An 8,411-nucleotide genomic window follows, 5' to 3' on the forward strand; every position below is an offset into this window, starting at 1 on the left:
CAATACTCCTCTATAAAATAATAACTAAGTTCATGTATGAGGTTAATATGTTTGACTGGGATATTTATAAATTAAATGTTGAGTTGAATGCAAAGATTGACGCATTTGACACCCAACAAATTAGTGAGGAAGAAAAGATGCTTATAGGCCAACTTGAGGAGCTAAAATTGGAGGGACAATTACTTGATCATACTTTTATTTATGATCTCACTATTGAGAAGAGTACACTAGAGTTATCTTATTAAATAGATAATATTATTTTTAAAAATTCTAATAATCATTTTTCCATATTATTTTTAGATGATGAGATATTAATCGAGTCATCTGAGCATGTGAAAGAGATTATGGAGGAGGAACAATGTATCAATATTCTTGAATTTATTGTTTCAAAATCAAAAAATTATATTCCTCATTTAAGGGCCAAGAATTGCAACATACAATTTCTATTGCTAGTTTCCTTTATTTTTTTTACTACCACCTCTTGAACGAAATAGAAAAATTGATGCAAAATTGGGGGTGCAATTCATATCCTCAAAGTGAAAGGAAAAATAGTAATATTGATGGTGTCGTGATGTGACGTTAAATTAGGCACTTCATGAGAAGAAACCCATGTGGAAACTTGATGAATTTTGAGTAGTCAAGTGACCGACATCATGCCGTGATGTTAAATCAAGCGCTTATTGGGAGGCAACCCAATTTGTAGTGTAGCTTCATATTTTTATTTTTATAGTGTCACTTTTTTGTGTTGTTTTGTTTGTGCAGATTAAGGAAAAGTTTGAGAACCCAAATTTGGAGCTAAGGAATAAATGTTAAGCTTAAGTGTGGGGTGAGTGCGATCCTTGATTAAAATTAAAGAAACATGTTGCTAGCTATGCCCTAAAGGGTCTCAGTGAGTATTTCTTACCCTTCTGCTTCATCTCTTTTCTATAAATTGCTTTGGGGACAAAGTATGATTTTAAGTGTGGGTGAAATATCTTGGAATTTTTACATAAATAAACTATTTTAGACTAATAATTACCCTTTTTAGGGTACTTTTTTTTAATTACGGTTTCTAACATATTTATCTTAATTAATAACTAAAATCACTATATTACCCCTCTTTCTTTCTCTCTCTCTCCCTCTTCCTCTCCCCTCCCCCTTTTCTGCGTACTGCTTCTTTTTTTCTATCTATGTTTTCTCTTTCTCCCTTTTTTTAAAATTAATAATTAATTATCCTAATTTAAATAGTATCGAAATTTTTGAAATTCACATATAATACTTATAATATATTTGTATTAAAAATATTTTAATTATATGTTTACCACATTTATTGAAGGATGATTATAATATATATCATAAATTGATTTGAAAATATATTATAGTTATTATTTATTTTTTCTCTTATTAATGGTGCTAAAATATATTATTGTATTATAAATATTTTAGTTATATATTCATCAAGTGTATTGAAACATTCCTATAATATATTGAATTCAAAATCTATTATAATTATTTTTTATTTTTTGCTCTTATTAACAAAATATATTATTATATTAAAAATATTTTAGTTATATATTCACCACATGCATTGAAACATGCCTATAATATGTATAATATATTGAATTCAAAATATAATACAATTTGAATTTAATATTATATAATGTTATTAATTCGATTGTTATTATTTCAACAAATATAATACAGTTTTAAAAACGTAAATCAATTTGAATAGCAATAGATTGTTTGAAATTCACACATAATACTTATAATACATTTGTATTAAAAATATTTAGTTATATATTCACCACGTTCATTGAAACATGCCTATAATATGTATAATATATTGAATTAAAAAATTATTATAGTTATTTTAAATTTTTTCTCTTATTAACAATGCTAAAATATATTATTGTATTAAAAATATTTTAGTTATATATGTTTTGTTGAAAAAAGACGGTTTAAAATTAATTTCAACTTTTTAGAGAAAAAGTCAATTTTAGAAAAGAGAGTCGCCACTTAATTTTTAAAGAAAATCAAGAAACCATAATTTTAAAGAACCTAATAGATTTAAGTCTTAAAATTAGAGAAAATGAGTAAGGATTCAAATTTCCACTTTGAGAAGGTATTAGCATTAAAAGTGGCCGCTAACACGCGGTTATCCGATGATTTGAAAAAATTATTTGACTAATAATTTAAAAGGAAATAAAGACTTGAAAACTAATTTTGAAAAAATTGGCCAAGCTTATACATTGAAAACAATATGAAAAGAAAGTAAAGTTTATCAAAATGACTAAATAAAGGTAGAAAATCATTTAAAAAGTAAATTAGCAAGAAATGGTTTATCTTTATGGAAATCTAATTAAGTTAAACTAAACTAAGATTAATATCTAAGAAATTATAAATAACATAAGTAAATCAATTATTACAAACCGAATCAATAAAAATAAATAATAAATAAAATATGAAAATATGATCTGACACTTAGTTTCTATACAGCTGGACTAAGCTGTTAGGCCACCTGCGTTTTGGGTTTTTGGCTCAATTTTGCTATATATTACAGTTGTATATACACTATATATCGGAATGTACACTGTATACAATATTATTTCTATATATCGAGTTGTATACCACCTATTTGTTCTCTGTATCTATTATAAATTATTGTATATCAGACTGTTTATACACTGATCAATATTGTTTTCTTGCATATTAGATTATATATATATATTGTATATCAGTGTATACAATACTGTTTTCCTCCTGTATTTCATGTATATAACCCAATATCAATATTCAAATCATGTATATTAGCTTTCTTTCTATGCGTCAACTTTTCAGTAATTTGAGCAAAATAATAGAAGGGTCAAAACTCAACGATATGCAAGAATGGACTCAAAAGATGAACCTGAATTGATATAACATGTACCAAAATAAAATTACATAAGCATTTAATCATTTTAAGCTAAACCAAAGAATTCATCATGATATTTTAAGGTATCAAATTGATGGACATCCTAGAGGTGACTGACAACATATATATATGTAGAAAAAAAGGAAAAGAAGAAATATATTCAATTAACTAAAGGACACGAAGTTAATATATATGATATACTAATTCAAATTTTAAAGAAAGAATCAAATCAATTAGACCATGAAAGTTCTAACTAAATAATAACTTAAACATATTTTTGTTATCTAAATCATGTTAAAAGAAGAAATTAAAAACATAAAAATCTATAGTGTCAAAGAAAACTATTCGAAAAAATAATGAACAAAATCAAGAGCTTTCATTAAATAATCCTAACACATGCTAACTATAAGAAATTTCTATCATTAATCTAATTATTTTTAATACATGCTAACTAAAAAAAATAAGACTACGAATCAACTAAATATAAAATATGAAATAATTAAATAAAATAAAGCTGAGAAATTTTTTTACCTCTTTCCAGGCAGCGAGACTGAATACGACGAGCGAAAGACGACTTCACCACCACCCAAGATCTTGACGGAACTCCAATCCACAAAAAGAAAAATTAAAAATTTAGACTCGAACCTTCGTGGGTTCGACATTATAAGAACTTTGTTCTTAGCCTAAATTTCGACATCAATCTCCTATTTTCCTCGAAAAAAATATAGATTGAAAGTTAGAAATTTTCACAACTTTTAGGCTGGGGACAAGAGTTCAAAATCATAGCCAAGTAAATTTCTAATTTTGGGGTAGCTAAAAAGCCTCCCATTTCTCCCCCCTTCTTAATGAGAATATGAACCTTTATATAGACTCCAAAAATCCTAAATTCTTCATGAAGTTTCGATGTGGGAGAATGAGATTTTTTTCGAAGAAAAGACTAAAAATTTCAAAAATACAAATTATAATTAAACTAACCTAACTAACATTGTATTTAGTAAAAAATAAAATCTTTTGAGATAATTTTCGAATAACCACATAAATAGTAATCAAATATATAGTTATATAGAAATATGTATATTATACTAAACTTTATAAAAAGATAAAAATAGTTAAGAATAACATGAAAATATCTTTATTTTTATAAAATCTAATTATTTCAAAAATATTCAAAATTTAAAGAAACTTGATAGCTAATTTACGTTGTAGAGGGTCAAAGATGGGTGTCAACAATATATTCGCCACGTACATTAAAATATGCCTATAATATAATATATTGAATTCAAAATCTATTATAATTTGTTTTCTTATTAACGAAATATATTATTGTATTAAAAATATTTTAGATATATATTCACCACGTGCATTAAAAGATGCCTATAATATGTATAATATATTGAATTCAAAATGTATTACAATTATTGTTTATATTTATTTCCTTTATTATGTTAGAAATGTATTATATATGTATTTATATATAAAAAATAATCTAATTTTAAAATTAGAAAAATCATTATTTACATAAAATCCAATCCAAAATTAAGTTTAAATTAAGATAATTAATTATTACGTGTTTTTTTTAAAAGGTAGAAAGAGAGAGAGAGAAAATCAAACCCAAAAAAAAGAGGGGGGGGGGAGAGAAAGAGAAAGAGAGAGATAAAGAAAAAGAGAGAAAGGGAGAAACGGAAAAAGAAAAAAAAAGGAAAGGAAAAGAAAAAAAAATGCTTTTATTCTTTTTTTACTATTTTGGGTAAAAAAAAAGTACTGCCATTTTTGGTAAAGCTAAAACACATACTAAAACTCGTAATTAATGATATATACTATATTATTTATGTAAATGACCCAAATATCTTCCAATATTTTAAGGGTGAAGTATGCTATAGTATTTTATTTATTTATTTCTTTCTTTTTTTTTTATTTTAAAAAAGACCAAAAATACAAAGAGATTTTTCTTTTATTATTTATGTTAAAATAGTCTTTTTTATGGTTCTTAGGGTTTTTTTAGAGCATACTTCGTCCACCTCTTGGTTTTTCTTTTTGGTTCTTTCCAAGGGGGTCCCTTTGAATAGAGTATCTTTTATTTTTTTAGATTAGATTTTCCTTTTCCTTTTTGTTTATTTTATTTTTTTGAAAGAGAAAAGAATAGACCTTTTTTATTTGATACTTGCTATTTAGGCCTAATTTTGAGTGTACCTTCTTGTGAATGCTTGAGTACTCGTTAAATTATAGGCTATTTGACACCTAAACTCATTCTTGTGACTCTATGTATAATTTATTTTATTTTATTATTTGTAACTACTCTATCTATCTTAGAAGTAAAATTGATCCATCTTGATTGAAACTTGAGCCACATGTGGTGAAGTTGTTTGCATATATTTTATGTTTTGCATCTTAGTCTTGAACTTGCCCTGCATATTATTGAAGTGAAATAAAAAGTATTGCTATATTTAGAAGATGATATTATGCTTTCTTTGATTTGTGTTGTAAATTTTAGCCTTTTTCAGATATTATATCACTAGTTAGCCCTTTTGAGCTTGTAACCTTTTATTGGTAGTCATATTTATGCATGGACTCTTTTATTGAATCCCTAATTTTTGTACCTTGCTTCCTTGAGCACTGCAACATAGACTTATTATAATTGTTAAATTTGAAGAAAAGAGATGATTGAGTGCAAAAAAGTAATCGATGATAGCTACAAAGTGATGAAAAAAGCCCTCTTGGAAAGAATATGACATGAAAAAAAGGACAGAAAAAATGTCACGACCCAATTTCTCAAGATATGATGATACCTACTATCAACCCACTAGTAGGTAAGCCAAACCACATAGTCTGGAACCATAGGCAATGGACCATCACCAGTGGAAGAAGATAAATGAATAATAATAATAATAATAGTAAATATAATAATAATAATAATAAATATAATAATAATAATAATAATAATAATAATAATAATAATAATAATAATAATAATAATAATAATAATAATAATAATAATAATAATAATAATAATAATAAGAAGAAGAAGATGAAGAAGAAGAAGAAGAAGAAGATAGTTGAGCTACTAAACTAAAAAAGAGAGTACACGGTATGTACATATACAATAATGGTAATGATAATATAGACTGTCTCCGAATACCAAATAAAGACTACTCCAAGCCAAAATAGAGGGAGATAAGCGTCTCGGAATGCCAAGATCTCACCCAATTTTCCAAAATCCAAGGCATTATTTGCACGATATCCAAATCAGTAGTGAAAGATCGTACCATGATCTGAAGGGTGCAGAAGTGTAGTATGAGTACCAACAAGTGACACTTAGTAGGCATTGACCGACTGAGCTCCAAAAATAAAGCAAGTATAAAGAACATGTAAGCAAGGAGTATATATCACAAGTAACAAATATGAATAATAATGAAACCTGCAATAAGAAACATCAGATATAAGGAAGAGAGAGAAAATAGGAAACAAGCAGGCACATACCTGGTGGTGTGTAATTCCCCTAATTATTTAAGATAATTTTTATATTTAAAGTGGATATTTCTTGATATTATGATCAACTCCTACTTACCGATTCCTTGACACGAATTTTGTTACGTGAGAAACAAACTTGATTACATTAGATCATGACAGTATTGTGATGGATTGTCTTAGGGTAGTTTAGTAAATGTCCATGCCATTATATATATAATCATATCCTTCTAATAATGGTAATCAATGTGTGATTGATTTTTAAAAAAGAAAGGTTGGGCAGCCTTAGTGACTCTTTGGATAGCCACCTGATTTTCAGTAACTTTAATGATGGATATCACTTCTATATTATATCTTAATGAAGTTTCACTAAGAAGTTAGGTTATTTTAGAATAAAGGACATTTATAAGTCTTTTACAATGAGTTATTTCACAAAAAATCACAAGAACAACAGGTTCTACATAGCTGAAACTCAAGATATATCTTAACTCTTGGTAAGTGATTGAATCCGTTTTTGAAACTATGTAGCTAATAGTATTTCATGCATATCTCATTGTGTAGACCTTTTCATTTAGTAAATAAATATGTTTTGGAAAGATAAAACACGTACCTACAACTTTTATGTTTATGATGGAGCCTAGATCTACTGTTATTAGGTCAAAAATAGGATTCAATATAGGACAAGTTCTGTCCAGATTCTCGAATTAAAATCCCTCATGTATAACTGTTAGTGTTTTGATGATATCTTTTTGTAAATAACTTGTTTTGTGGTGATTTATTTTGGGTTGGAAACTTAATACATATATCCAAAGGTTTCATGAAGGGCATAAAGTTCATTTTTGCCGATTTCATTTTCAAAATGTAGATACAACCTGAGGTACTTGGCTTGCCGAATTAACTGTTTTGGTAATATAATTCGGTTGAAAACATTCTAGGCTTATTTTTAATGATAAATCTTGTTTCATGTCAATATTATGGAGATTATGGAAATTTAGGAGGGCATTTAATGATATTTTCAAGGTTGTTTATATCGTGTACAAGTTGAGGAACTTGAGATATTGGTTGGTCTACGGTTTGAACTCTTGTAGTCGTGTTGGATTGTTGTATGCTAAAAGGTTGAGGTTTGTGTATAAATGTATACTCTTGTTACCTCTAGTATATTTGAAAGCCTATCTTGGTACGTTTGTTATTCTTAAAAATTTTTATTTTCATGTTGGTATATTTGGAGATTTGTAGGACACTTGTTTGACTCACCCACTTATATGAATTGCTCGATCACTTGACATTTTTGTGGACTTTGTCCTTCTTGTGGCTGTGACTTTGTCACTATTGGCATGCCTCTTGATTTGGACCCTTTTCTATCTTGATTATGGATTTTTAGTTCCTCTTAAGTATGGAAGTTGTCCATTTTGAGTACGAATTAGGAAGCTATTTTAAATATGGTTCTTGGTTCTCTTGATTGTTGGGTCTTTACCCTTCTTGATACAGGGATCCGGTCCTTCTTGATACTTAATCATGTTTGGTGTGACGGCATGACGTACATATTGGGAGAAACTTGGTGCTAAACTTTGTAAATGTGGTTCTATGAATTATTGACACTTAAACTTTTAAATATAGAACTTGATACTCGTGATATATTTGTTGGCTCAATTTATTTATTATGTGTATATTTGTGCTACTCATGAATTGAGAAAATATATTGGAGAACCTAAAGGCTCCAAACTTGTAGTTTTGCACCACTAAGCTTTATGCTTAGCGATAGTTGTTTCTATCATAAGAAATGTCTGAGCAGATGCTTGAAGTTGGCTATTGGAGATAAAAATTTTGGGAGCTTTAAGGAAGATCACATTTGCATGTAGGCATCTATATTTTGTAGTAGTTTTTGAGACATATATATGATCCATGAGATGTTTGTGTATATGTATTTATGTATTTATTTATGAGGGTTGATCCATTCATGACATCATTTTGTAACCTAAGTTGGTTGCTTGTTTTGTTATTTTGCGGCATGTAAATTCCAAGTGTTATGATGTACTAAATTTACCATTGGAGTTGG

Source organism: Solanum dulcamara, chromosome 10 (genome assembly GCF_947179165.1).
Source record: "Solanum dulcamara chromosome 10, daSolDulc1.2, whole genome shotgun sequence".
In the NCBI taxonomy this organism is placed as follows: domain Eukaryota; kingdom Viridiplantae; phylum Streptophyta; class Magnoliopsida; order Solanales; family Solanaceae; genus Solanum; species Solanum dulcamara.